The sequence below is a fragment of the Rutidosis leptorrhynchoides genome, chromosome 11 (assembly GCF_046630445.1).
Source record: "Rutidosis leptorrhynchoides isolate AG116_Rl617_1_P2 chromosome 11, CSIRO_AGI_Rlap_v1, whole genome shotgun sequence".
Taxonomy (NCBI): Eukaryota; Viridiplantae; Streptophyta; class Magnoliopsida; order Asterales; family Asteraceae; genus Rutidosis; species Rutidosis leptorrhynchoides.
This window is the reverse complement of record NC_092343.1, coordinates 338054761-338080910: the sequence shown is the minus strand read 5'-3', so window position 1 is coordinate 338080910 and position 26150 is coordinate 338054761.

The following is a 26150-nucleotide window of genomic DNA, read 5'->3' as shown; positions in this document are numbered from 1 at the left end:
CGTTAGTCGTTACATGTAAATGTTGTTTTGAAACCTTTAGGTTAACGATCTTGTTAAATGTTGTTAACCCAATGTTTATAATATCAAAAGAGATTTTAAATTATTATATTATCATGATATTATGATGTACGAATATCTCTTAATATGATATATATACATTAAATGTCGTTACAACGATAATCGTTACATATATGTCTCGTTTCAAAATCATTAAGTTAGTAGTCTTGTTTTTACATATGTAGTTCATTGTTAATATACTTAATGATATGTTTACTTATCATAATATCATGTTAACTATATATATAACCATATATATGTCATCATATAGTTTTTACAAGTTTTAACGTTCGTGAATCACCGGTCAACTTGGGTGGTCAATTGTCTATATGAAACCTATTTCAATTAATCAAGTCTTAACAAGTTTGATTGCTTAACATGTTGGAAACATTTAATCATGTAAATATCAATCTCAATTAATATATATAAACATGGAAAAGTTCGGGTCACTACAGTAAGGACTTTGGTCGTTCGGGTACTATGAGTTATCGCATGTTATTTTGTGTGAATGTTGCATCAGTCCGGGTAAAGTACTTTGCGTGACCATTTGGAAATGGTAAGGTACGCAATTATAATAGTGATTGATCACCATTATTACAACCGTGTATCTTGACACCAAGCATGACATGACGAGTACCGAACGGAGGAAACATGGCATGGTTGGGGTAGATTCGGGGCGAGTTAGGAATCTTTTATTGGTTCCTAGGATATAGTAGTCTCGGGTGATGTGTTTATTGTCACATCGGGTTCTTTGTGAGTCGGGAAGTGTTACAATGGTTTCGGTTAGCTAAGGTGAGTGAGAAAACTCATGAGTTTGGTGCGTGCTTAGTCACCCTAAGTAGTGGGTGCACTGTTGAGATTGTCATTGGTTGTAGTTACCCATCGTAACTTGAACGATCGATTAATGTGTGCGTGTGTGTGTCGAGGACTTGAATTCTGGAATGGGATGCAACAAGTCTAATGATTGTGGTATTGGGTTACACTCGGTAGAGTGTGTGTTTAGGGAATCGTGTAAGGATTCTAGTTGTGAGTCGCCTTGGAACTGGCTAGTCGAGGAGTCTTCGGGTCGTTAAACTCATGTGAGTGAGACCCGTATGGTGATGATTGTGTTAGTGAGTTGTGGATTATAGGGTAACATTCCTAACAGAATATCCCATGTAGTTGTGGTTGTGCCGATATGTGGAAAGGTGTAAGACTTGGTGTTTTCAAGCATCTCTTTAGTGTTAGATGAAAGGTTTCGTGAGGCTATATCGTTTGGCCTTGTGGAATTGTGGGTAGCGCGTGATCGCTAGGAACTTTCGATAAGACAATAAACCGTAAGGTTTGTCGGGTAGGAATGACTTCGGGTCATTATTGTGGAGAAATGGGTGACATCGGGTGTATGGAACCCAAAGGTCGAGTTTCTAAATCTCAGTGGAATGCGGTGGGAGTCTGCATGACACTGCGTCAGGTGCCCCTTTATACTTGCAAAGTGTGATGTTCAACTCCGGTGATGGTGTGATCATTTTGTGCTTAGGGTGACCGTGAGATACCCTTGGAAGCATCGGAGATTATAATAGTGATCGACGGGTGATAGTAATTCGATGGTGGCGAAAGTCGAAGTTTAAGAGCATTGCGGCTAATACTTCTTATGAAGCGACGGATGAGCAAATCTTTTTGGTCTTAAGTGATAGACGAGTAAAGAGGATCGGTGAGCCGGTGACAGACTTAATGGTCGGTTAGACTGAAGGTTATGATGAAGTGTTGATATTGCGGTCGATGCAATTACTATATTGGATTGGTCACTCTTCTCCATTAGAGTTAGCAATTGTCGATAAAGGTCCGTTGAGTGGAAGGTCGGGTGATCTCGACTCAGAAGCACGACTAGTTAAACGGAGTGACATATGCCTAGGCTTAGAGGCATATGTAGGACGTTGGTGAAGTTCGCTTTGCGAACATTTAAGGCAGTTGATAGTGATTGTGGTATGAAGGTGCGATGTCGTCGCGTGTACGACATTTCAAGTGAATGTGTTTGTCGGCTCTGAGATCCTGAAGTGAATTCGTGGTGATTTGGAGTGTATGACCAACGATGAGAATGGTCATATGTTTCGTGAAATAACAATTCCGCAGGAGGTTATCATCTTGGCAGTGAGAAGGTGGAGTTGAATCCTAAGTGGGGGAGTTTTTACTGCCGTCCGAGGAAGCATCGGTGGTGTTATGTATAGTGAAGTGGCAGAGTGTACCGTGCTAAGCTTCAATAGGTATTCAGAGTTCCTATTGAGGAAGAGTGGAGGGTTGTTGATGTCGACTCGAAATCGTGCATTACGATTGTGAGTTACAATTCCGGAACGTTACACGTGAAGATTGTAAAGATGGGGATCGAAGGAAGTGTAAGTCTTCTTATGTAAGGTGGTCATGTAGTACCAATGTGCGGCATGAGACTAAATGTGAAGTTTGATATCTCGAAGTGAGAGAATGAAGTCGTCATTGCAGGTGCTCTCAATATGAAAATCTGGGTTGTCGTGAAACTCGGATAGTATTATTGAATGGGTACGAGTTTGATATCGCGAAGGATACTGTGTATTTTCCCAGTTGGGAAACGTGATCGTGGAAATTATCAGTGGATTATTCCACTTTATGAATGATTGTGAGGCGGGGAGTGCCGGTTCTGATTGTCTCTCATAGAGACACGCAGTTGTTTGTTGCGTGAGTGTGTTCCCTAGTGATGTGACCCGTTAGTTTCCATCAAAATGTCGAGGCCATCCTTAACGAACGGTCTAGGTGGGAAGATTCACTAGGCGTTGGTGGATATTATTGTGGGTCGTGCGGTGAATTGCGAATTTGTTGTGATGATAATTCGTTGTTGACGGGATTCTAGTACACGAATAGTTTCCATGCTAGTACTAGGAAGCCGTAATTGTAAGGATGTGTTGGAAGGTTTAGGGGAGAAACCCTGTATCGAATGTTGGTGTTTCGTCTAACTCGTGGTATATTATTGTCGTCTTGAATTAATTCAGTGACGAATGATCGTTGGCGGAGCAAATGATGGGTAAGTTGTGTTCCTAGTATGAGTAGTTGGTGATACCGAAATTCTTCGTTGAGGGAATAACCCGGTTGTGGCAACGGGGGGAAGTTGGTTCCTGAATCAGAGAACATTCATGAATGACCGGTTGAGTTGTACGTTTATGAACCGATGAAGTACGAAGTTTAATGAGGCATGGATCCTTCTCGATTTGGATTAATGCAAGACTTGGTTCACGGCGTAGTGGACCTAGTAGATCGCGTTGAGTGATATAGTTATGGATGAAACTTGTTGTGAGTTTTAGTCGAGAGAACTTAAAGGGATAATGGTGTTTTCCGTATTTTGACGTTGAGTGTACGAGATACCGCTGGTTGCGGTAATGCACACTAGTGATTATTAGCATGTGGTGAAATTTTTGGATTAACGGAAGATATTATGGATGTCGAGCCTGGTTGTGTTTCGTAGGATCGTAGGGCATGGTCCCTATTGTATGTAAGGGTTAAGGCAATGTAGTATTTACCTCTTGGTAAACGATGAGGATCACGGGGACGTGATCCATTATAAGTGGGGGGAGAGTTGTAACAACCCATTTTTCCTTTGGCATGTTGCTTTGGTCGACGTACGAAGTCCAAAGGTGCGTATTCGATCTTTATTGTGTTTGACTTTAGTCATGTTTGTTTAATCTAGTCATAAAACAAAAGAGGGCCTGAAAACCAAAACTTACGGCCGTAATTTATGGCCTTACGACCGCAACTTTTGAACAGGGAGACATGTTTCTGAAAACAACCAAAGTTACGGCCGCAATATTGGGGATTACGGCCGCAATATTGGGGATTACAGCCGCAATTTTGTGGATTACGGCTGTAATATTTGATGTACGCAGAGGTGTATATGAAATAGCTTATATTTTACTAGGAAAAACTATTAAATACGATACAATTTTACACAAGATATTTATTTATTTATAGAATGGATATACTTAAACCTTACTACAACACTTATAGGCAGTGTACCTAATCGTACAGTAGTGTAGTTTTTAGTAAGTCCGGTTCGTTCCACAGAGAAAATCTTTAAACAAAGCTTAACGCTATATTAGTTTAATTTATAAAAATACAAATATATATATATATAAGTAATATTATTATTATAAAGGGGGTTTTTACCATTTAATGACCGGTTTGTCAATTTTTAAAACTTTAGTCGCAGTTAAAACCTAACGTAAAATATTAAAAATAAATACAAGACTTAATTTAAAGCGTAAAGTAAATAATGATAATGAAATTGCAATAAATAAAAGTGCGATAAAATAAAATTGCGATAATTAAAAAGTACGATAATTAAAAGTGCAATTAAATACAAAATAAAGGAAATTAAATATGAAATAAAATAATTATGCTTATTTAAACTTCCGTAATCATGATGTTTGACGTGTTGATTTTAGTTTTATGGCCATGGGTTAATTGTCCTTTGTCCTGGATTATTTAATATGTCCGTCTGGTTTTTGTCCATAACAGTCCATCAGTCATAAATATAAAGTGCGAGTATCCTCGTCAAATTATCCTTATACCCGAAGTTAAATATTTCAACTAATTGGGGACTTAAACTGTAACAAGGTTTTAATACTTTGTTATCAATTATGCCAAGTGTCCTTGTACATAATTTCACCCCTGTTTTAATAATTCTAGTGGCTATTAATCCATTCCCGTGTCCGGTTAAATGAACGATTATTCGTACATATAAATACCCCGCCCATCGTGTCCGATCGAGTGTATATGGTTATTTATAGGGACGTCCAATTGTAAATCTTTATATTAAAATTAACAAACTATCATTTAGTTAAACAAATATAAAGCCCATTAATAGCCCATAGTCTAATTTCCACAAGTGTCGTTCTTTTGTCCAAACCCCAATTATGGTACAAAGCCCAATTACCCAATTTTAGTAATTAGCCCAACATCATGATTACTTCGGTATTAAATAAGCATAATAATAACTTAGCTACGATACATTAAATTAAAAAGGTTGAACATAACTTACAATGATTAAAAATAATGTAGCGTTACACGGACAGAATTTCGACTTACACCCTTACAACATTCGCTAACATACCCTTATTATTAGAAATTAAAATTAAAATTAAAATATATATATATATATATATATATATATATATATATATATATATATATATATATATATATACACGTTTATAGAGAGATTGATAAAAGGATATTTGATACGATCAAAATGCGTTAGCTTTTATAGGCATTTTTGTCCAGGGTATCTCCGCGAGTCGCGGTCCCTTTGCACTACAAACTCCGCAAGTCTCGGAGTTCGTAAACCCAGCTCACACAAGTTTGGATCCTAGTCTGCCGACGGTTTTAATATATAAATATAATATATATATATATATATATATATAATTTATATAATTAATTATATATTATATTATATTTATATACAAAGTTAACTTGTAATTTTTAGTCCGTTGCGTCGAGCGTTGAGAGTTGAATCTGGTCCCGGTTCCGGATTTTCGAACGTCCTTGCGTACAATTTAATATCTTGTACTTTGCGTTTTGAATCTTGTACTCTTGTAATTTCGAGACGTTTCTTATCAATAATTGGAACTTCTTTGATTGTATTTTGTACTTTTGAGCTTTTTGGTCGTTTGCGTCTTCAATTCGTCGAATCTATCTTTTGTCTTCACCTTTTATTATTTAAACGAATATCACTTGTAAATAGAACAATTGCAACTAAAAGCTTGTCTTTCTTGAGGAATAATGCTATGAAATATATGTTCGTTTTTAGCATTATCAAATATTCTCACACTTGAGCGTTGCTTGTTCTCAAGCAATATAGTCTTGAAATACTAGAATCACTTCTTTATTCTTCACACTTTGTACATCAGTGATTTCTATACGGCGGTATAAACAATGGTAGTAACGATGTGGTTTACAGTCTCACATGACTATAAAAATTTAGATCCATTAAGGAAATTGGATCTTTATGAAAACATTTGATCTTTTTGAAAATTCAATCTAGTTTTTTACCCTAGATAAGTTTTCCGGAATAACCCTTCACCGGTATTTGCAAAATATTTTTGTGGGTTTGGTGGGTTTCAGATTTGAAAATTTTAGCTCAAAACTTGTGGTTTTGTGTCAACCACTTGCTAACCTTGTATTAGGAAAGCAACACGTCCAGTATACTTACCCCGTATATTACCTTTCGATAAACTACCGTCCGGTTGTAAAGGAAAGCGTTGAACAAGCAACTGTTAAGGCAATGTCCCCTGACATGCTTTTAATTATGGTCTATAACGTGTCGGACGCAATTACTATCCTTTGTAGGAGCAATAGTAAAGCTCACCCTTATAATTTTTCGGTCTGGCACAAGGTCCTATCTTCGACCATGCTATGCAACCACCGTTCTTACGGTTGACACCCGATTTGGTTCAGGTGACCTAATGAATTCCAGGTGAATTCCTAGGATTTTACGTTCAATGGTAATGAACGCATTGAAAATGGGTTTTCAGAAAACAAATTGGTTTTATTTTTGATCAAAATATTTTCTCGTTCAAGCTCGAGTTAAGATATCATCGAATTCCATGAGTTTGTAATTCTCAATCTTTAAGGTCAATCTCTAGGATTGAGTAATATCAGTCTTAAAAGCTGATTTTTGATCTTTAAGGAGATTATCCTTTCCGGGGATCTGATTCATTAGTCTTATCCAGCTAATTTGCACGGCGTCCTCCCCATTTTACAAGACAGATCCTCTCATGGTTAGGATAAGTCTGACCACTTGGCGACCCTGTTTGATGTTGAGGTCCGTGGATTTCCTATTGATTTTAGTGATGACTTTTCTAGATTTTTCGTCAACCTACAGCTGGTCCGGACGACAACTTCTTGACCTAAATCAAGAAGCGCGTTTCTTTTTCGGAAGACTTTACTTCCTTTTAATGATGGAATTGATTCATCGTGTAGATCCATCTTTCTTACAGTAAATCGGGTAAAACTGTTTAGTTTAGTCCAAAGCAAAAGTATCTTTAATTATTTGTTACAGAAATATGTGACATATGTTTAAAATAACTTGGTAAATTTTCCCACACTTGGCTTTTATTTTCCTTTTTATCGTCCTCTATTCCATTTTAAATGAATTCTAACATTTTGGTTTGTTTCTCAATTTATGTCCTTTCCGAGGTAACAATAATTTCGGTGTTAACACCTAGTTTTAGCGTTCATAAATATGTATAAACATGATTTTGAGTTCATTTAATTGAAAATTTTCAAAAATTTTACTAGAATTGAGTAGTCAGTATATAAGACTAGGGCTGTTCTTTATTATCAGAGAGCACTAGATTCTAATACAACTACTGCTTTACTAGTATTTCTAATGGTAACCAAGTGTATAAAGTAAAAATTTTAAAATTCGAAAGAATTTAACCCCTTCCCACACTTAAGATCTTGCAATGCCCTCATTTGCAAGAAATCAGTAACAATTTAAATTATTGAGGGTGATTAGCGCAGAAAAAATGATTAAGTTTTACCAAAGTTTCCAAACATATTGTTGTTTGTGTTGAATGATAAATGGTGCATATCATTTGTTCATTCCGTCTTGTTGTTACATCACATTTATTTTTCATCTTGTCGTTAAAATTAGTTGCTTTTGCTGAACTTAATGCCAGTCTTTGAAAATGCGTTGTTTTACCCTGTTGTGTACATAAGATAAACTGCAAACATATATACATATTTTTGAAGTTTGGTATATTACCCCACATTCAAAAATTATTAAAATCTAATAATAAAAGTTAGAAAATTATAAAAACTATTACAATATCAACATAAGTGCTAAATGTAGTAACATTACAAAAATAAAATAAATAAAACTAAATAAACTAGGGTTGATACTGATACCAGTAGGGGTTCCATGCATAACCATATGTGTTATAGAATGCTTCAGCTGGGTTATAAGTAGGATACGGTGGTTGGATCTCTATAGACCAGGGAGGAAATACGGGCTTTGGAGTAGGAATATAGTTTCTACCTATATGTTGGCAATGAGCTATGATGTGGTTTTGATGAACTTGCCAATCTTCAAATGCTCGATGTCTAGCATTTTCATACTCTTGTGAAGCTATAAACCTTTGCATTTCTGTCATTTCATTTCCCCCTCCCACATTACCTGGCTGTTGATTTCTTTCAACCTGTGGATGTCTTCCATTATATTGTACTGCGGCGTTATTTCGCCTCTTCAAAACCTTAGCACCATGATATACATTTAAACCAATTGTATCGTGGGGTTCTGGTTCTTCGATTAATAATCTCCCCCGACTTATATCCACATCTAGATACTCAGCAATTAATGTAATAAATATACCACCTCCTATTATACTGTGCGGTCTCATCCCCCTAACCATAGCTGATAAATAATAACCTACACAATAAGGTATACTTACAGCGCTTTGTGGGTCTCGAATACACATGTGGTAAAATAAATCTTGCTCATTTACCTTTTCCTTATTTTTACCTCGCTGTGTAATCGAGTTCGCTAGAAACCTGTGAATTACTCTTAACTCAGCTCTATCTATATCCAAATAAGAGTAATTTCCCCCTTTAATGTAACATCCCGCCTTTTCCGTTTACTTTTCCGTTTAACTATTTAAGTTCCGTTATATGTTTATAACACATCCCGTTATTATGCGTTGAATTATCTCGTTTAGGTAATTCCCGCACCCGGTTTAAAGTTGAGGGACCAAACTTGCCAAAGGTTGAAACATTTGACTAGGTCAAAGAGTCAACCCCTTTTCATCCATTCATTTCACCTCCTCTTCCTCTTATTACTACTTTCAAATCCTCTCAACATTCAAACACAAAGATTCATCATCCATTTATGATCTAGCGGGTATTTTGCAAAACAAATTACATATTTGAGCTCCTTGCAACTTCCTCTTCGTTTTGGTACCAACTTCACCTCATTTGGGTAACATTTCTAAAACACTAGATTTCTTTAAATTCGTGTTCTTGACTTATAAAGTTGTTAATTAGCGTCTATGGCTCATTGTGATGTCGTGTATGTAATTTGTATGCTCGATTCGTTGTTTTTGGTGTAACTAGTTCAATATGAAAATTACTTGCTAAATCCTTGATTTTGGATGATCAAATGTTGTTAGATTGTTAAAGTGCATGTTTTAATTGTGTTTCTAGTGTTACTAGCTTCATTATGATGTATAGTTCGATTAATGAAACCTCCTAAACTTGATTATGAAATTTGGTGAATTTAGGTTAAGGTTTCACGAACTTAAAATGGACTTTTAATGATTTGAATGACATGGAATGTTAGTTGTAAGTGTTAGGTTGTGTTGTATGCTTAATTACCTTCGAAACGGCATATTGTTCATGTAATTCGGTTGCCCGAATCATGAAATGCATATTTGGAACTTGAACTTTGATTATGGACGTTTAAATGCGGTTTTGGGGTGTGTAAGTGTTGAATTGCTTGATGAAATGTGTCTAGGTGTTTTCCTCGTCAAATTACCTTTCCGGTGATATAAAATACATGTTCTAATTGTTTGCGGTTTGTAATTTGGGTTGGTTTGATTGTTGGTTCGTGCACTTAGAGTTGCAGCAAACAGGGCCTGGAAACCAACCAGGACGCCGTCCAGAAACTCAGGACGCCGTCCCACTTCTAATACCTGGACGCCGTCTAGGATATCAGGACGCCGTCCCAACCTTCATTTTGGGACGCCGTCTAGCAACTTGGGACGCCGTCCCGTTTGCCTAAAACTGGCTGTTTGCTTGACCTTTTGACGAAAAATGTTTGGCATGTTCTAGACCTCCAATTTACATGTAACTTGTTTTAAAATGCTTATATATGAATAACTAGCATAGAAAATTTGTCCGAGACCCGACCCGACCATGTTGACTTTTCCGTTGACTTCGACCCGACCAAGTTTGACTTTTTGTCAAACTTAACCAAATACGTATACAACCTTTCTAACATGATTATTTACTTGTATCTTGCATGAAACTTGACTAGTTGATTCACATGCTAATATAATTGAGTCGTAACGAGCCATAGGACTAATTGAACATCTTTACCCTTCGTGACTATCGTTATTGATACAACCTATTTGTTTAGGTCAAGACTAGCATTGTTCTTTGCACACGTTACTTGTCGAAGTACTTTTTGGTTCGTGCATACAAGGTGAGATCATAGTCCCACTTTTACTCTTTTAAACTTACTTTTGGGATGAGAAAACATAAACGATTCTTTTGAACTAAGTGAACACAAGAACGGGAAAACAAACATTCTACATACGAGTTTAGAACGAAAATCCTCAATCCGATTATCATTAGTTACCTCAGATGGTGTAAGCGAGAACTTATGTTATATGGCCATATGGGTTGACAACCCTCATCTTTGACGGTTCGCTACCGTCTACGGATGAAATATATTTTCGGGAAACAGTGTTGTTCTAGCACTAATTTATGGGGTATTCAACGGACGGAATGTTAAGCTTTGATAATTGGGTGCTCGTGAATATTAACTTTTAGAATGTACTATGACTTTATCAATATTGCAACTCTTGTGGTTCAGCTTGCTTTTACTCATTTACTTATTTAAACCTATGATTTCACCAACGTTTTCATTGACAGATTTTCTATGTTTTTCTCAGGTCCTTGAACTTAGGTGATACATGCTTCCGCACATACTTTTTGATACTTGCATTGGATGTCGAGTATACTTGCATACGTGGAGCGTCTTTTTGGCTATTTTAAACTATGTCGCACGTGTTTCATATGAACAATAACTTTTGTTATGTACTTGTCTTGGGAATTACTTTTGTAAACATTGAAACATCCTTTATGAAATGTATGCGACATATTTTCGGTCAAACTTTGTTATAAATACTTATAACCATGTAATGGGACCATACGTAGACGACGCCGTCACTTGACGATTTGTCGGGGTCGCTACAAGTGGTATCAGAGCTTTGGTTGTAGGGATTTAGAGTTCATTGGTGTCAACCCCGAGTTATAGGGTACATTGGTGAGTCTAGACTACAACCGGCATATAGACTTGACATAGGAATTACTTGACAAATTGTGCATTTATACTCTAACCCTTCTACTCATATCTACTCTTATTCTATCTAAATCTTGCGTTATATAATTTAATTGACACGCCACCTTGACTATATGATGTAATGTCGAATGCACATATGAATTAGGGTAATATAATTCCCGGAAATTATATTACGGTGACTCATATGAACATACCGACATTATGACATAAAGAATTTAAGGCGGGTCAAGGATAATTTTCTCTCTATCTTTATTCCATATCACGGTTAGTATTATTTAGAATACTAACCAACGGTATTCTTTTGTTTTGAAGGAACAATGGCTCCTCGTCGTGTACGCCGCAATGAAACTCCCGAACAAGCTCTCGAACGGATGATAGCTACCGCCGTAGATGCGGCCATGGCCGGTCACTCGTCTAACAACAACAATAACACCAACCACAACAACAATAACCAAGGAGCCGGTAACTCTAGCGAAGGGTGCTCCTACAAAGCTTTCATGGGGTGCAAACCTCACACTTATGATGGAACCGGGGGACCGGTTGTGCTTACTCGTTGGTTTGAACAAACCGAGGCCGTCTTTAGCATAAGCGGTTGTCGGGATCAAGACAAGGTCAAATACTCCACCCACACTTTCTCCGGAATTGCTCTAACATGGTGGAACACCTATGTTCAATCGGTGGGTACCGATGAAGCTCATGCCCTCTCTTGGGCCGATCTAAAGGAAAAGATGATTGTTGAATATTTTCCGCGCGAAGAAACCCGAAAGCTTGAGGAAGAACTAAGAGCTTTGAAAGCGGTCGGAAACGATCTTAAAGCTTATAATCAACGCTTCGCCGAACTATCCTTGATGTGTCCTAATCTTGTTAACCCCGAATCTCAAAGGATTGAGCTCTACATGCTCGGTCTTCCAAAAAGCATCAAACAAGGGGTGATGTCATCCAAACCCACTACTCATCAAGCTGCTATGAACATGGCTCGCCAATTAATTGAAACGGTTGACGAAATCGTAGTACCGGCTCCTAAGGCCGAGGACAAGTCGGGTGGCAACAAAAGGAAATGGGAAGCCACTCCATCAACTAACTACAACAACAACACCTTCACCAAAAAGCCCTTCAACAACGACGGCAAGAAGGGTTATGTCGGAAACTTACCTTTGTGCAACAAGTGCCACAAACATCATTACGGCGAATGTAACAAGCTAATTTGTCACCGTTGCCAAGGAGTTGGTCATAGGGCCAACAATTGCACAAGCGCCGCCCCCGTTGCTCGAAAGGGGCCCAATCCTCCAAAAACGGTCACTTGTTACGAATGTGGCCAAACGGGCCATTATAAGAACGAATGCCCGAAGAAGAAAGCCAACCCCAACAACCGAGGCCGAGCCTTTAACATCAACACCGAGGAAGCCCGAGATGACAATGAACTAGTCACGGGTACGTTTCTTCTCAACAACTCTTATGTTACTTGCTTATTCGATTCGGGTGCCGATAAATGTTTTGTGTCTAAGACTTTGGCTCCTACCCTTTGCACTCCACCACACCCTTTAGATACTACTTATTCCATCGAAGTGGCCGACGGAAAACTCTTAAGTGCCGACACATATTACCGGGGGTGTACTTTGAACATTTTGGGTAAAGAATTTGAAATTGACTTGATACCCATGGAATTAGGGAGTTTTGATGTAATAATCGGTATGAATTGGATGGTCAAAAATAAATCTCACATTCTTTGCGATCTTCACGCAATCTGAATTCCTATCGAGAATGGTGAACCATTGATTGTCTATGGCGACAAAAATTGCACCGGACTCAATCTCGTTTCGTGCCTTAAAGTTCGAAAGCTACTTCGCAAGGGTTGTTTCGCGATTCTTGCTCACGTTAAGAAAGTCGAGGCCGACGAAAAGCGTATCGAAGATGTGCCAATTGTTAGTGACTTTTCCGATGTATTTCCCGACGAATTACCGGGTCTTCCACCTCATCGACCGGTTGAATTTCAAATCGATCTTATTCCAGGAGCCGCACCCGTAGCGAGTGCACCGTATAGACTCGCTCCATCCGAATTACAAGAATTACAAAGTCAAATCCAAGAGTTACTTGACCGTGGTTTCATTCAACCTAGCCATTCACCATGGGGCGCTCCGATTTTGTTCGTCAAGAAGAAAGACGGATCCCTACGAATGTGCATTGATTATCGTGAACTAAACAAATTGACGGTTAAGAACCGATATCCTCTTCCTCGCATTGATGACCTTTTTGATCAACTACAAGGTTCTCGTGTATACTCAAAAATCGATCTCCGTTCGGGTTATCATCAACTAAGGGTTAAAGGGGAAGATGTCTCCAAAACTGCTTTCCGGACTCGTTATGGTAGTTATGAATTCCTTGTCATGCCTTTCGGTCTCACTAACGCACCGGCGGTGTTCATGGATCTCATGAACCGCGTGTGCAAACCTTACCTCGACAAATTCGTTATCGTGTTCATCGATGATATTTTGATCTATTCTAAAAATGAAGAGGAACACAAAGAACATCTCCGACTCGTGCTCGAGCTCTTGAGAAAAGAGCAACTATATGCCAAGTTCTCCAAGTGTGAATTTTGGTTAAAGGAAGTTCAATTTCTTGGTCATGTTGTAAGTGATCAAGGCATTAAAGTCGATCCCGCAAAAATCGAAGCCATTAGTAAATGGGAGACTCCTACTACTCCTACTCAAATTCATCAATTCTTGGCTCTCGCTGGATACTATCGTAAATTCATCAAGGATTTCTCCCTAATCGCTCGTCCTTTAACCGCGTTAACTCACAAGGAACGAAAATTCGTTTGGACATCCGAACAAGAAACCGCTTTTCAAATCTTGAAAACTAAGCTAACCACCGCTCCTATCTTGTCACTTCCCGAAGGCAATGATGATTTTGTTGTATATTGTGATGCCTCGAAAAACGGTTATGGATGCGTATTAATGCAACGAAAGAAAGTCATTGCTTATGCCTTTCGACAACTCAAAGTCCACGAACGAAACTACACGACACATGATCTTGAACTCGGTGCCGTCATCTTTGCACTTAAGTTATGGAGACATCATCTTCTTGGTACCAAGAGTACTATCTTTACCGATCACAAAAGTCTCCAACATATCTTCGATCAAAAGCAACTAAACATGAGACAACGAAGGTGGATTGAGACCTTGAACGATTATAATTGCGAGCTTCGTTACCACCCCGGGAAGGCAAATGTAGTGGCCGATGCCTTAAGTCGAAAGGAAAGAGCGGTGCCTCTTCGTGTCCGAGCTTTGAATATCACCATCCACTCCAACCTTAATAGCCAAATTCGGGTAGCCCAAGATGAAGCTCTTAAGGACAACAACATCGCATGCGAACTTTTAAACATTCTCGTCTCCCGATTCGAAGTTAAGGAGACCGGACTTCGATATTACGCCGGAAGAATTTGGGTGCCTAGATATGGCGACTTACGAAACCTCATCCTAGACGAAGCCCACAAATCGCGATACTCGATTCATCCCGGTGCCAATAAGATGCACCACGACCTTAAAGAACGATATTGGTGGCCGAACATCAAAAAGGAAGTCGCTACTTACGTTGCCAAATGTTTGACTTGCGCTAAAGTCAAAGCCGAACACCAAAGACCGTCCGGGTTACTTCAACAACCCGAGATCCCGCAATGGAAGTGGGAAAGGATCACGATGGATTTTATCACCAAACTACCAAAAACGTCGGGCGGTTATGATACTATTTGGGTCATTGTCGATCGCCTCACCAAATCCGCACACTTTCTCGCCATGAAAGAGACCGACAAAATGGAGAAACTTGCACGAATATACATTAAGGAGATTGTAGCCCGACACGGTGTACCTTTATCGATTATCTCCGACCGAGATGGTCGTTTCGTTTCTAGATTTTGGCGTACGTTACAAGTAGCGTTGGGAACGCGTTTGGACATGAGCACCGCATATCATCCCCAAACCGATGGGCAAAGTGAACGTACAATACAAACCTTAGAGGATATGTTACGAGCCTGCGTTGTTGATTTTGGGAAAGCTTGGGACAATCACTTACCTCTCGCTGAATTCTCTTACAATAATAGTTATCACGCGAGTATTAAGGCCGCACCTTTTGAAGCGTTATATGGTCGAAAATGTCGCTCTCCTCTTTGTTGGGCCGAAGTGGGTGACGTGCAAATTTCCGGGCCCGACCTCATTCACGAAACCACCGAGAAGATTCTTCAAATCCGAGATAGGCTTCGGACGGCCCGGAGTCGTCAAAAATGCTATACCGACAAAAGACGCAAAGACCTCGAATTTCAAGTCGGTGACCGCGTCATGTTAAAAGTCGCACTCCGTTTTGGGAAGCGTGGGAAACTAAATCCGCGGTACGTTGGTCCTTTCGAAATCTTAGAACGTGTTGGAACCGTTGCGTATCATTTGGATCTTCCGCCTCAACTAAGCTCCGTCCATCCTACTTTTCATGTATCTAACTTGAAGAAATGTCTTGCCGAGCCCGATATCGTCGTTCCTCTTGAGGAACTTACTATTAATGACAAACTTCATTTTGTGGAGGAACCGGTTGAAATTGTGGACTACGTCGAGAAGGAATTGAAACAAAGCCGGATCCCGATTGTCAAGGTCCGTTGGAACGCCAAAAGGGGACCCGAGTTTACTTGGGAAAGAGAAGATCAAATGCAAAAGAAACACCCTCATCTATTCCCGGTTCCGGAAACGTCAGATTCCGAGGAAGAAACAACGACTACTACGCCTACCTAAATTTCGGGACGAAATTTCTTTTAAGGTGTAGGTAATGTAACATCCCGCCTTTTCCGTTTACTTTTCCGTTTAACTATTTAAGTTCCGTTATATGTTTATAACACATCCCTTTATTATGCGTTGAATTATCTCGTTTAGGTAATTCCCGCACCCGGTTTAAAGTTGAGGGACCAAACTTGCCAAAGGTTGAAACATTTGACTAGGTCAAAGAGTCAACCCCTTTTCATCCATTCATTTCACCTCCTCTTCCTCTTATTACTACTTTCAAATCCTCTCAACATTCAAACACAAAGATTCATCATCCATTTATGATCTAGCGGGTATTTTGCAAAACAAATTACATATTTGAGCTCCTTGCAACTTCCTCTTCATTTTGGTACCAACTTCACCTCATTTGGGTAACATTTCTAAAACACTAGATTTCTTTAAATTCGTGTTCTTGACTTATAAAGTTGTTAATTAGCGTCTATGGCTCATTGTGATGTCGTGTATGTAATTTGTATGCTCGATTCGTTGTTTTTGGTGTAACTAGTTCAATATGAAAATTACTTGCTAAATCCTTGATTTTGGATGATCAAATGTTGTTAGATTGTTAAAGTGCATGTTTTAATTGTGTTTCTAGTGTTACTAGCTTCATTATGATGTATAGTTCGATTAATGAAACCTCCTAAACTTGATTATGAAATTTGGTGAATTTAGGTTAAGGTTTCACGAACTTAAAATGGACTTTTAATGATTTGAATGACATGGAATGTTAGTTGTAAGTGTTAGGTTGTGTTGTATGCTTAATTACCTTCGAAACGGCATATTGTTCATGTAATTCGGTTGCCCGAATCATGAAATGCATATTTGGAACTTGAACTTTGATTATGGACGTTTAAATGCGGTTTTGGGGTGTGTAAGTGTTGAATTGCTTGATGAAATGTGTCTAGGTGTTTTCCTCGTCAAATTACCTTTCCGGTGATATAAAATACATGTTCTAATTGTTTGCGGTTTGTAATTTGGGTTTGTTTGATTGTTGGTTCGTGCACTTAGAGTTGCAGCAAACAGGGCCTGGAAACCAACCAGGACGCCGTCCAGAAACTCAGGATGCCGTCCCACTTCTAATACCTGGACGCCGTCTAGGATATCAGGACGCCGTCCCAACCTTCATTTTGGGACGCCGTCTAGCAACTTGGGACGCCGTCCCGTTTGCCTAAAACTGGCTGTTTGCTTGACCTTTTGACGAAAAATGTTTGGCATGTTCTAGACCTCCAATTTACATGTAACTTGTTTTAAAATGCTTATATATGAATAACTAGCATAGAAAATTTGTCCGAGACCCGACCCGACCATGTTGACTTTTCCGTTGACTTCGACCCGACCAAGTTTGACTTTTTGTCAAACTTAACCAAATACTTATACAACCTTTCTAACATGATTATTTACTTGTATCTTGCATGAAACTTGACTAGTTGATTCACATGCTAATATAATCGAGTCGTAACGAGCCATAGGACTAATTGAACATCTTTACCCTTCGTGACTATCGTTATTGATACAACCTATTTGTTTAGGTCAAGACTAGCATTGTTCTTTGCACACGTTACTTGTCGAAGTACTTTTTGGTTCGTGCATACAAGGTGAGATCATAGTCCCACTTTTACTCTTTTAAACTTACTTTTGGGATGAGAAAACATAAACGATTCTTTTGAACTAAGTGAACATAAGAACGGGAAAACAAACATTCTACATACGAGTTTAGAACGAAAATCCTCAATCCGATTATCATTAGTTACATCAGATGGTGTAAGCGAGAACTTATGTTATATGGCCATATGGGTTGACAACCCTCATCTTTGACGGTTCGCTACCGTCTACGGATGAAATATATTTTCAGGAAACAGTGTTGTTCTAGCACTAATTTATGGGGTATTCAACGGACGGAATGTTAAGCTTTGATAATTGGGTGCTCGTGAATATTAACTTTTAGAATGTACTATGACTTTATCAATATTGCAACTCTTGTGGTTCAGCTTGCTTTTACTCATTTACTTATTTAAACCTATGATTTCACCAACGTTTTCATTGACAGATTTTCTATGTTTTTCTCAGGTCCTTGAACTTAGGTGATACATGCTTCCGCACATACTTTTTGATACTTGCATTGGATGTCGAGTATACTTGCATACGTGGAGCGTCTTTTTGGCTATTTTAAACTATGTCGCACGTGTTTCATATGAACAATAACTTTTGTTATGTACTTGTCTTGGGAATTACTTTTGTAAACATTGAAACATCCTTTATGAAATGTATGCGACATATTTTCGGTCAAACTTTGTTATCAATACTTATAACCATGTAATGGGACCATACGTAGACGACGCCGTCACTTGACGATTTGTCGGGGTCGCTACATTTAAATCGGTGATGGCTAGTTATTTGACTCCATACACCATGCGTATCAAAATTTTCATCAATCTTCCTACCATTTAATATCAACCCTCGACAATCGGCAGATGCTAGCTCCTCAGGCGTATATATACGTAAGGCCTGAGCCATGTCTAGTAGAGACATGTGGCGCATCGAACCTCCTAACAAAAATCTAATAAAAGTTCGATCGGTTAAACTAGCTACCCGATCATTTATTTCTATACTACACAATAATTCTTCACACCATACTTTATATACAGGTCTACACATGTTGAATAATCATACCCAATCATTAAAAGTAGAATTACCATACCTCTGTGTAAGTAATTCTCTAATCCGTTCGCCCAATCCTACGGCTTCTAACGGTTCCCATTCTATTACCCTAGGTACTTCAACAGCTTTAGAATGAAGAGTGTGCAAGCTCCTTTGGTATTTTGGATAATCTATCTGTAGTGACCCGAACTTTTCCATGTTTATATATATTAATTGAGATTGATATTTACATGATTAAATGTTTCCAACATGTTAAGCAATCATACTTGTTAAGACTTGATTAATTGAAATATGTTTCATATAGACAATTGACCACCCAAGTTGACCGGTGATTCACGAACGTTAAAACTTGTAAAAACTATATGATGACATATATATGGATATATATATAGTTAACATGATATTATGATAAGTAAACATATCATTAAGTATATTAACAATGAACTACATATGTAAAAACAAGACTACTAACTTAATGATTTTTAAACGAGACATATATGTAACGATTATCGTTGTAAAGACATTTAATGTATATATATCATATTAAGAGATATTCATACATGATAATATCATGATAATATAATAATTTAAAATCTCATTTGATATTATAAAATTGGGTTAACAACATTTAACAAGATCGTTAACCTAAAGGTTTCAAAACAACACTTACATGTAACGACTAACGATGACTTAACGACTCAGTTAAAATGTATATACATGTAGTGTTTTAATATGTATTTATACACTTTTGAAAGAATTCAATACACTTATCAAAATACTTCTACTTAACAAAAATTCTTACAATTACATCCTCGTTCAGTTTCATCAACAATTCTACTCGTATGCACCTGTATTCGTACTCATACAATACACAGCTTTTAGATGTATGTACTATTGGTATATACACTCTAATGATCAGCTCTTAGCAGCCCATGTGAGTCACCTAACACATGTGGGAACCATCATTTGGCAACTAGCATGAAATATCTCATAAAATTACAAAAATATGAGTAATCATTCATGACTTATTTACATGAAAACAAAATTACATATCCTTTATATCTAATCCATACACCAACGACCAAAAACACCTACAAACACTTTCATTCTTCAATTTTATTCATCTAATTGATCTCTCTCAAGTTCTATCTTCAAGTTCTAAGTGTTCTTCATATATTCTACAAGTTCTAGTTACATAAAATCAAGAATACTTTCAAGTTTGCTAGCTCACTTCCAATCTTGTAAGGTGATCATCCAACCTCAAAAAATCTTTGTTTCTTACAGTAGGTTATCATTCTAATACAAGGTAATAATCATATTCAAACTTTGGTTCAATTTCTATAACTATAACAATCTTATTTCAAGTGATGATCTTACTTGAACTTGTTTTCGTGTCATGATTCTGCTTCAAGAACTTCGAGCCATCCAAGGATCCGTTGAAGCTTGATCCATTTTTCTCTTTTCCAGTAGGTTTATCCAAGGAACTTAAGGTATTAATGATGTTCATAACATCATTCAATTCATACATATAAAGCTATCTTATTCGAAGGTTTAAACTTGTAATCACTAGAACATAGTTTAGTTAATTCTAAACTTGTTCGCAAACAAAAGTTAATCCTTCTAACTTGACTTTTAAAATGAACTAAACACATGTTCTATATCTATATGATATGCTAACTTATTGATTTAAAACCTGGAGACACGAAAAATACCGTAAAACCGAATTTACGCCGTCGTAGTAACACCGCGGGCTGTTTTGAGTTAGTTAATTAAAAACTATGATAAACTTTGATTTAAAAGTTGTTATTCTGAGAAAATGATTTTTATTATGAACATAAAACTATATCCAAAAATTATGGTTAAACTCAAAGTGAAAGTATGTTTTCTAAAATGGTCATCTAGACGTCGTTCTTTCGACTGAAATGACTACCTTTACAAAAATGACTTGTAACTTATTTTTCCGACTATAAACCTATACTTTTTCTGTTAGATTCATAAAATAGAGTTCAATATTAAACCATAGTAATTTGATTCACTCAAAACGGATTTAAAATGAAGAAGTTATGGGTAAAACAAGATTGGATAATTTTTCTCATTTTAGCTACGTGAAAATTGGTAACAAATCTATTCCAACCATAACTTAATCAACTTGTATTGTATATTATGTAATCTTGAGATACCATAGACACGTATACAATGTTTCGACCTATCATGTCGACACATCTATATATATTTCGGAACAACCATAGACACTCTATATGTGAATGTTGGAGTTAGCTATACAGGGTTGAGGTTGATTCCAAAATATATATAGTTTGAGTTGTGATCAATACTGAGATACGTATACACTGGGTCGTGGATTGAATCAAGATAATATTTATCGATTTATTTCTGTACATCTAACTGTGAACAACTAGTTGTAGGTTACTAACGAGGACAGCTGACTTAATAAACTTAAAACATCAAAATATATTAAAAGTGTTGTAAATATATTTTGAACATACTTTGATATATATGTATATATTGTTATAGGTTCGTGAATCAACCAGTGGCCAAGTCTTACTTCCCGACGAAGTAAAAATCTGTGAAAGTGAGTTATAGTCCCACTTTTAAAATCTAATATTTTTGGGATGAGAATACATGCAGGTTTTATAAATGATTTACAAAATAGACACAAGTACGTGAAACTACATTCTATGGTTGAATTATCAAAATCGAATATGCCCCTTTTTATTAAGTCTGGTAATCTAAGAATTAGGGAACAGACACCCTAATTGACGCGAATCCTAAAGATAGATCTATTGGGCCTAACAAACCCCATCCAAAGTACCGGATGCTTTAGTACTTCGAAATTTATATCATATCCGAAGGGTGTCCCGGAATGATGGGGATATTCTTATATATGCATCTTGTTAATGTCGGTTACCAGGTGTTCACCATATGAATGACTTTTATCTCTATGTATGGGATGTGTATTGAAATATGAAATCTTGTGGTCTATTATTATGATTTGATATATATAGGTTAAACCTATAACTCACCAACATTTTTGTTGACGTTTTAAGCATGTTTATTCTCAAGTGATTATTAAGAGCTTTCGCTGTCGCATACTTAAATAAGGACGAGATTTGGAGTCCATGCTTGTATGATATTGTGTAAAAACTGCATTCAAGAAACTTATTTTGTTGTAACATATTTGTATTGTAAACCATTATGTAATGGTCGTGTGTAAACAGGATATTTTAGATTATCATTATTTGATAATCTACGTAAAGCCTTTAAACCTTTATTGATGAAATAAAGGTTATGGTTTGTTTTAAAATGAATGCAGTCTTTGGAAAACGTCTCATATAGAGGTCAAAACCTCGCAACGAAATCAATTAATATGGAACGTTTTTAATCAATAAGAACGGGACATTTCAGTTGGTATCCGAGCGTTGGTCTTAGAGAACCAGAATTTTGCATTAGTGTGTCTTATCGAGTTTGTTAGGATGCATTAGTGAGTCTGGACTTCGACCGTGTTTACTTGAAAAATGATTGCTTAACAAATTTAGTTGGAAACTATATATTTTTAACATGTGAATATTATGTGATATATTAATCTCTTAACTCGTTTGATATTATGTGATAGATGTATACCTCTAGAACAAGTCCCATTGACTCACCTAATAATAATGAAGAGTCAAATGTAAATTGGAATGATTCGTGGACTGATTCACAAGTTCCCGAAGAGGAACCGGAAGAAGAGTCGGAACCGGAAGAAGAATCGGAACCGGAAGAAGAATCGGAACCGGATGAAGAAATAGAACCGGTGGGGGAAATAATAAAACGGTTAAGTAAAAGAAAATCCTCAACCAACCGACCAAGGTTAATTATGGTCAATGGTGTTTCCGCCAAGGAAGCAAAATATTGGGAGGATTACCAATTCTTCGATGAATCGGATTCCGACGAGAATTCCGATGATGTTATAGAAATTACCCCAACTGAATTTAAAAAGGCAAAAGAAAATAATAAGGGAAAGGGCATAAAAATAGAGAAATCTAATTCCAACCCCGATGAACTTTATATGTATCGTCAACCCCCGAAGTCCTTAAGTTGTAACAATGACCCGGGAACCTCTAAACCACCAGGTTTTTCTAAACCAATGTGGAAAACGACGGCTCGTATTAGGGGAACATCATATATCCCTAGAAACTTGGCAAAACGAACCAAAACCGAAGAAGAAGAAACAAGCGAGTCGGAATAAGATAGTTGTATTCGTGTGGTGTAATATATGTAATATAGTGTGCATATGCTTTATGATATATGTAAAAATTGCTTGTATTAATAAGTATTTTTTTTATGAATCTAACTCTTGTTTATTTTACAGTATAAAAACACAAAATGGATAGACAACCCAATATTTTAAGAGACCTACCCGGAGACATGATTGATGAAATCTTGTCTAGAGTCGGTCAGAATTCTTCGGCACAACTATTTAAGGCGAGATCAGTTTGTAAGACATTCGAAGAACGTTCCAAGAATGCCTTGGTTTATAAAAGGCTTTCGTTCCAAAGATGGGGGATATCACATTGGGAAATCCATAAGTTACGATGTGTTTACTTTGACGCATATATTGCGGGGAACCAAATGCTATTTTACGCAATGGGTTAAGAAATTATTTTGACTCAATATATCCGAATATTGGACTTCGTGATTTAGAAAAAGCGGCTAACATGCAACATAAAGAAGCATGGTATGCTTAAGGATTAGTAATGTTCGCTTCTCACCAAAGTGAGAACAAGAACATCGGGCTACAACTATTAAACAAAACGTTTCCACAAGTGACGGAGTCGGTAATTGGGGTAAGAAATGAGGTTTTTAGATTGTTACGGGACTGTTGGACATTACGTAACCCTCGTCCCTTTGACGATGTTACAACACGCTGTCTTATCAACGGCCATAACGGTTATGTTCCACAAGACCAAGGATGGGAAGTAATCCAAGTAAAACCAGAATGCATGACTTATTTCTGGACGTATGAATTACGTGTCTTTATTGCCTTTGCTGAACGACTTGTGTACTAGCTAGAATTATCTTCACAACCATCTTGTATCAAATTTATTGTGTGCTATATTTCATGCTATATGTAAAATAAGCGGTATTGTAAGTTTGTAAAATATTGTGTAAAAGTTTGAACGCGAAATATTATTATAATCAGTTTTTCATATAGAATTGTAGTAGTTGAATTGTATATTAGCTACTAAGTATGAACTTAACGGGTAGGTACTACCCGAATTTAAACTTATAAAATGCTAATATAAAGAAAAAGCTTTTATAAATGAGTTCATATTATGCTACGAAATACTATTAACTACTCTTAATATTCTGTATGATTAACTTGTTCCATTTGAATATTTAGAAGGAAATGGCACTGACTACTCGACACACCGTGAATATGAATGAAGAGGAATTCCGTACTTTTCTAGCTTCAAACATAGCCGCAGTACAGGCTACGCTACATACCAACAATAACCTTGGATCTAGCAGTACAGGAAATCGTGTAGGATGCACCTACAAAGAATTCACTGCCTGCAAACCTTTGGAATTTGATGGAACCGAAGGACCGATCGGATTGAAACGGTGGACCGAGAAGGTCGAATCGGTGTTTGCCATAAGTAAGTGTACTAAAGAGGACAAAGTGAAGTACGCTACGCATACCTTCACAGGTTCTGCGTTAACATGGTGGAATACCTATCTAGAGCAAGTGGGACAAGACGATGCGTACGCACTACCGTGGTCAGCATTCAAGCACTTGATGAATGAGAAGTACCGTCCCAGAACCGAGGTCAATAAGCTCAAGACAGAACTTAGAGGGTTACGAACCCAAGGATTTGATATTACCACGTACGAAAGACGATTCACAGAATTGTGCCTATTGTGTCCGGGAGCATTCGAAGATGAGGAAGAGAAAATCGACGCGTTTGTGAAAGGATTACCGAAAAGAATCCAAGAAGATATAAGTTCACACGAGCCCGCCTCCATACAACAGGCATGTAGAATGGCTCACAAACTAGTGAACCAGATTGAAGAAAGAATTAAAGAACAGACTGCTGAAGAGGCCAATGTGAAGCAAGTCAAAAGAAAGTGGGAGGAAAACGGTGATAAGAATCACCAATACAACAACACAATTACAACAATAATCGCAACAATTATCCCAACAATCGCAACATCAATCGCAACTACAACAAACGGCCCAACAACAACAACAACAACAACAACAACAACAACAACAACAACTACAACAATCATCCCAACAACAATAATAACCGCAACAACAACAACAATCAGAAGCAGCTATGCCAAAGGTGTGAAAAGTATCACTCGGGGTTCTGCACCAAATTTTGCAACAAGTGTAAAAGAAATGGTTATAGCGCGGTGAAGTGTGAGGTCTACGGACCAGGGGTTAATAGAACGAAAGGAACAAATGGTGTCGGAACGAGTAATGATGGAGCAAGTAGTGTCGGAGCAAGTTATGCCAATGTAGTTTGTTATAAATGTGGAAAACCGGGCCACATTATTAGAAATTGCCCGAACCAGGAGAACACGAATGGACAAGGCCGCGGAAGAGTTTTCAATATTAATGCGGCAGAGGCACAGGAAGACCCGGAGCTTGTTTCGGGTACATTTCTTATTGACAATAAATCTGCTTACGTTTTATTTGATTCGGGTGCGGATAGAAGCTATATGAGTAGAGATTTTTGTGCTAAATTAAGTTGTCCATTGACGCCTTTGGATAGTAAATTTTTACTCGAATTAGCAAATGGTAAATTAATTTCAGCAGATAATATATGTCGGAATCGAGAAATTAAACTGGTTAGCGAAACATTTAAGATTGATTTGATACCAGTAGAGTTAGGGAGTTTTGATGTGATAATCGGTATGGACTGGTTGAAAAAAGTGAAAGCAGAGATCGTTTGTTACAAAAATGCAATTCGCATTATACGAGAAAAAGGAAAACCCTTAATGGTGTACGGAGAAAAGGGCAACACGAAGCTACATCTTATTAGTAATTTGAAGGCACAAAAACTAATAAGAAAAGGTTGCTATGCTGTTCTAGCACACGTCGAGAAAGTACAAACTGAAGAAAAGAGCATCAATGATGTTCTCATTGCAAAAGAATTTCCCGATGTATTTCCGAAAGAATTACCGGGATTACCCCCACATCGATCCGTTGAATTTCAAATAGATCTTGTACCAGGAGCTGCACCAATAGCTCGTGCTCCTTACAGACTCGCACCCAGCAAGATGAAAGAAATGCAAAGCCAATTACAAGAACTTTTAGAGCGTGGTTTCATTCGACCAAGCACATAACCGTGGGGAGCTCCTGTTTTGTTTGTCAAGAAGAAAGATGGTACATTCAGGTTGTGTATCGACTACCGAGAGTTGAACAAACTTACCATCAAGAACCGCTACCCACTACCGAGAATCGACGACTTATTTGATCAACTACAAGGCTCGTCTGTTTATTCAAAGATTGACTTACGTTCCGGGTATCATCAAATGCGGGTGAA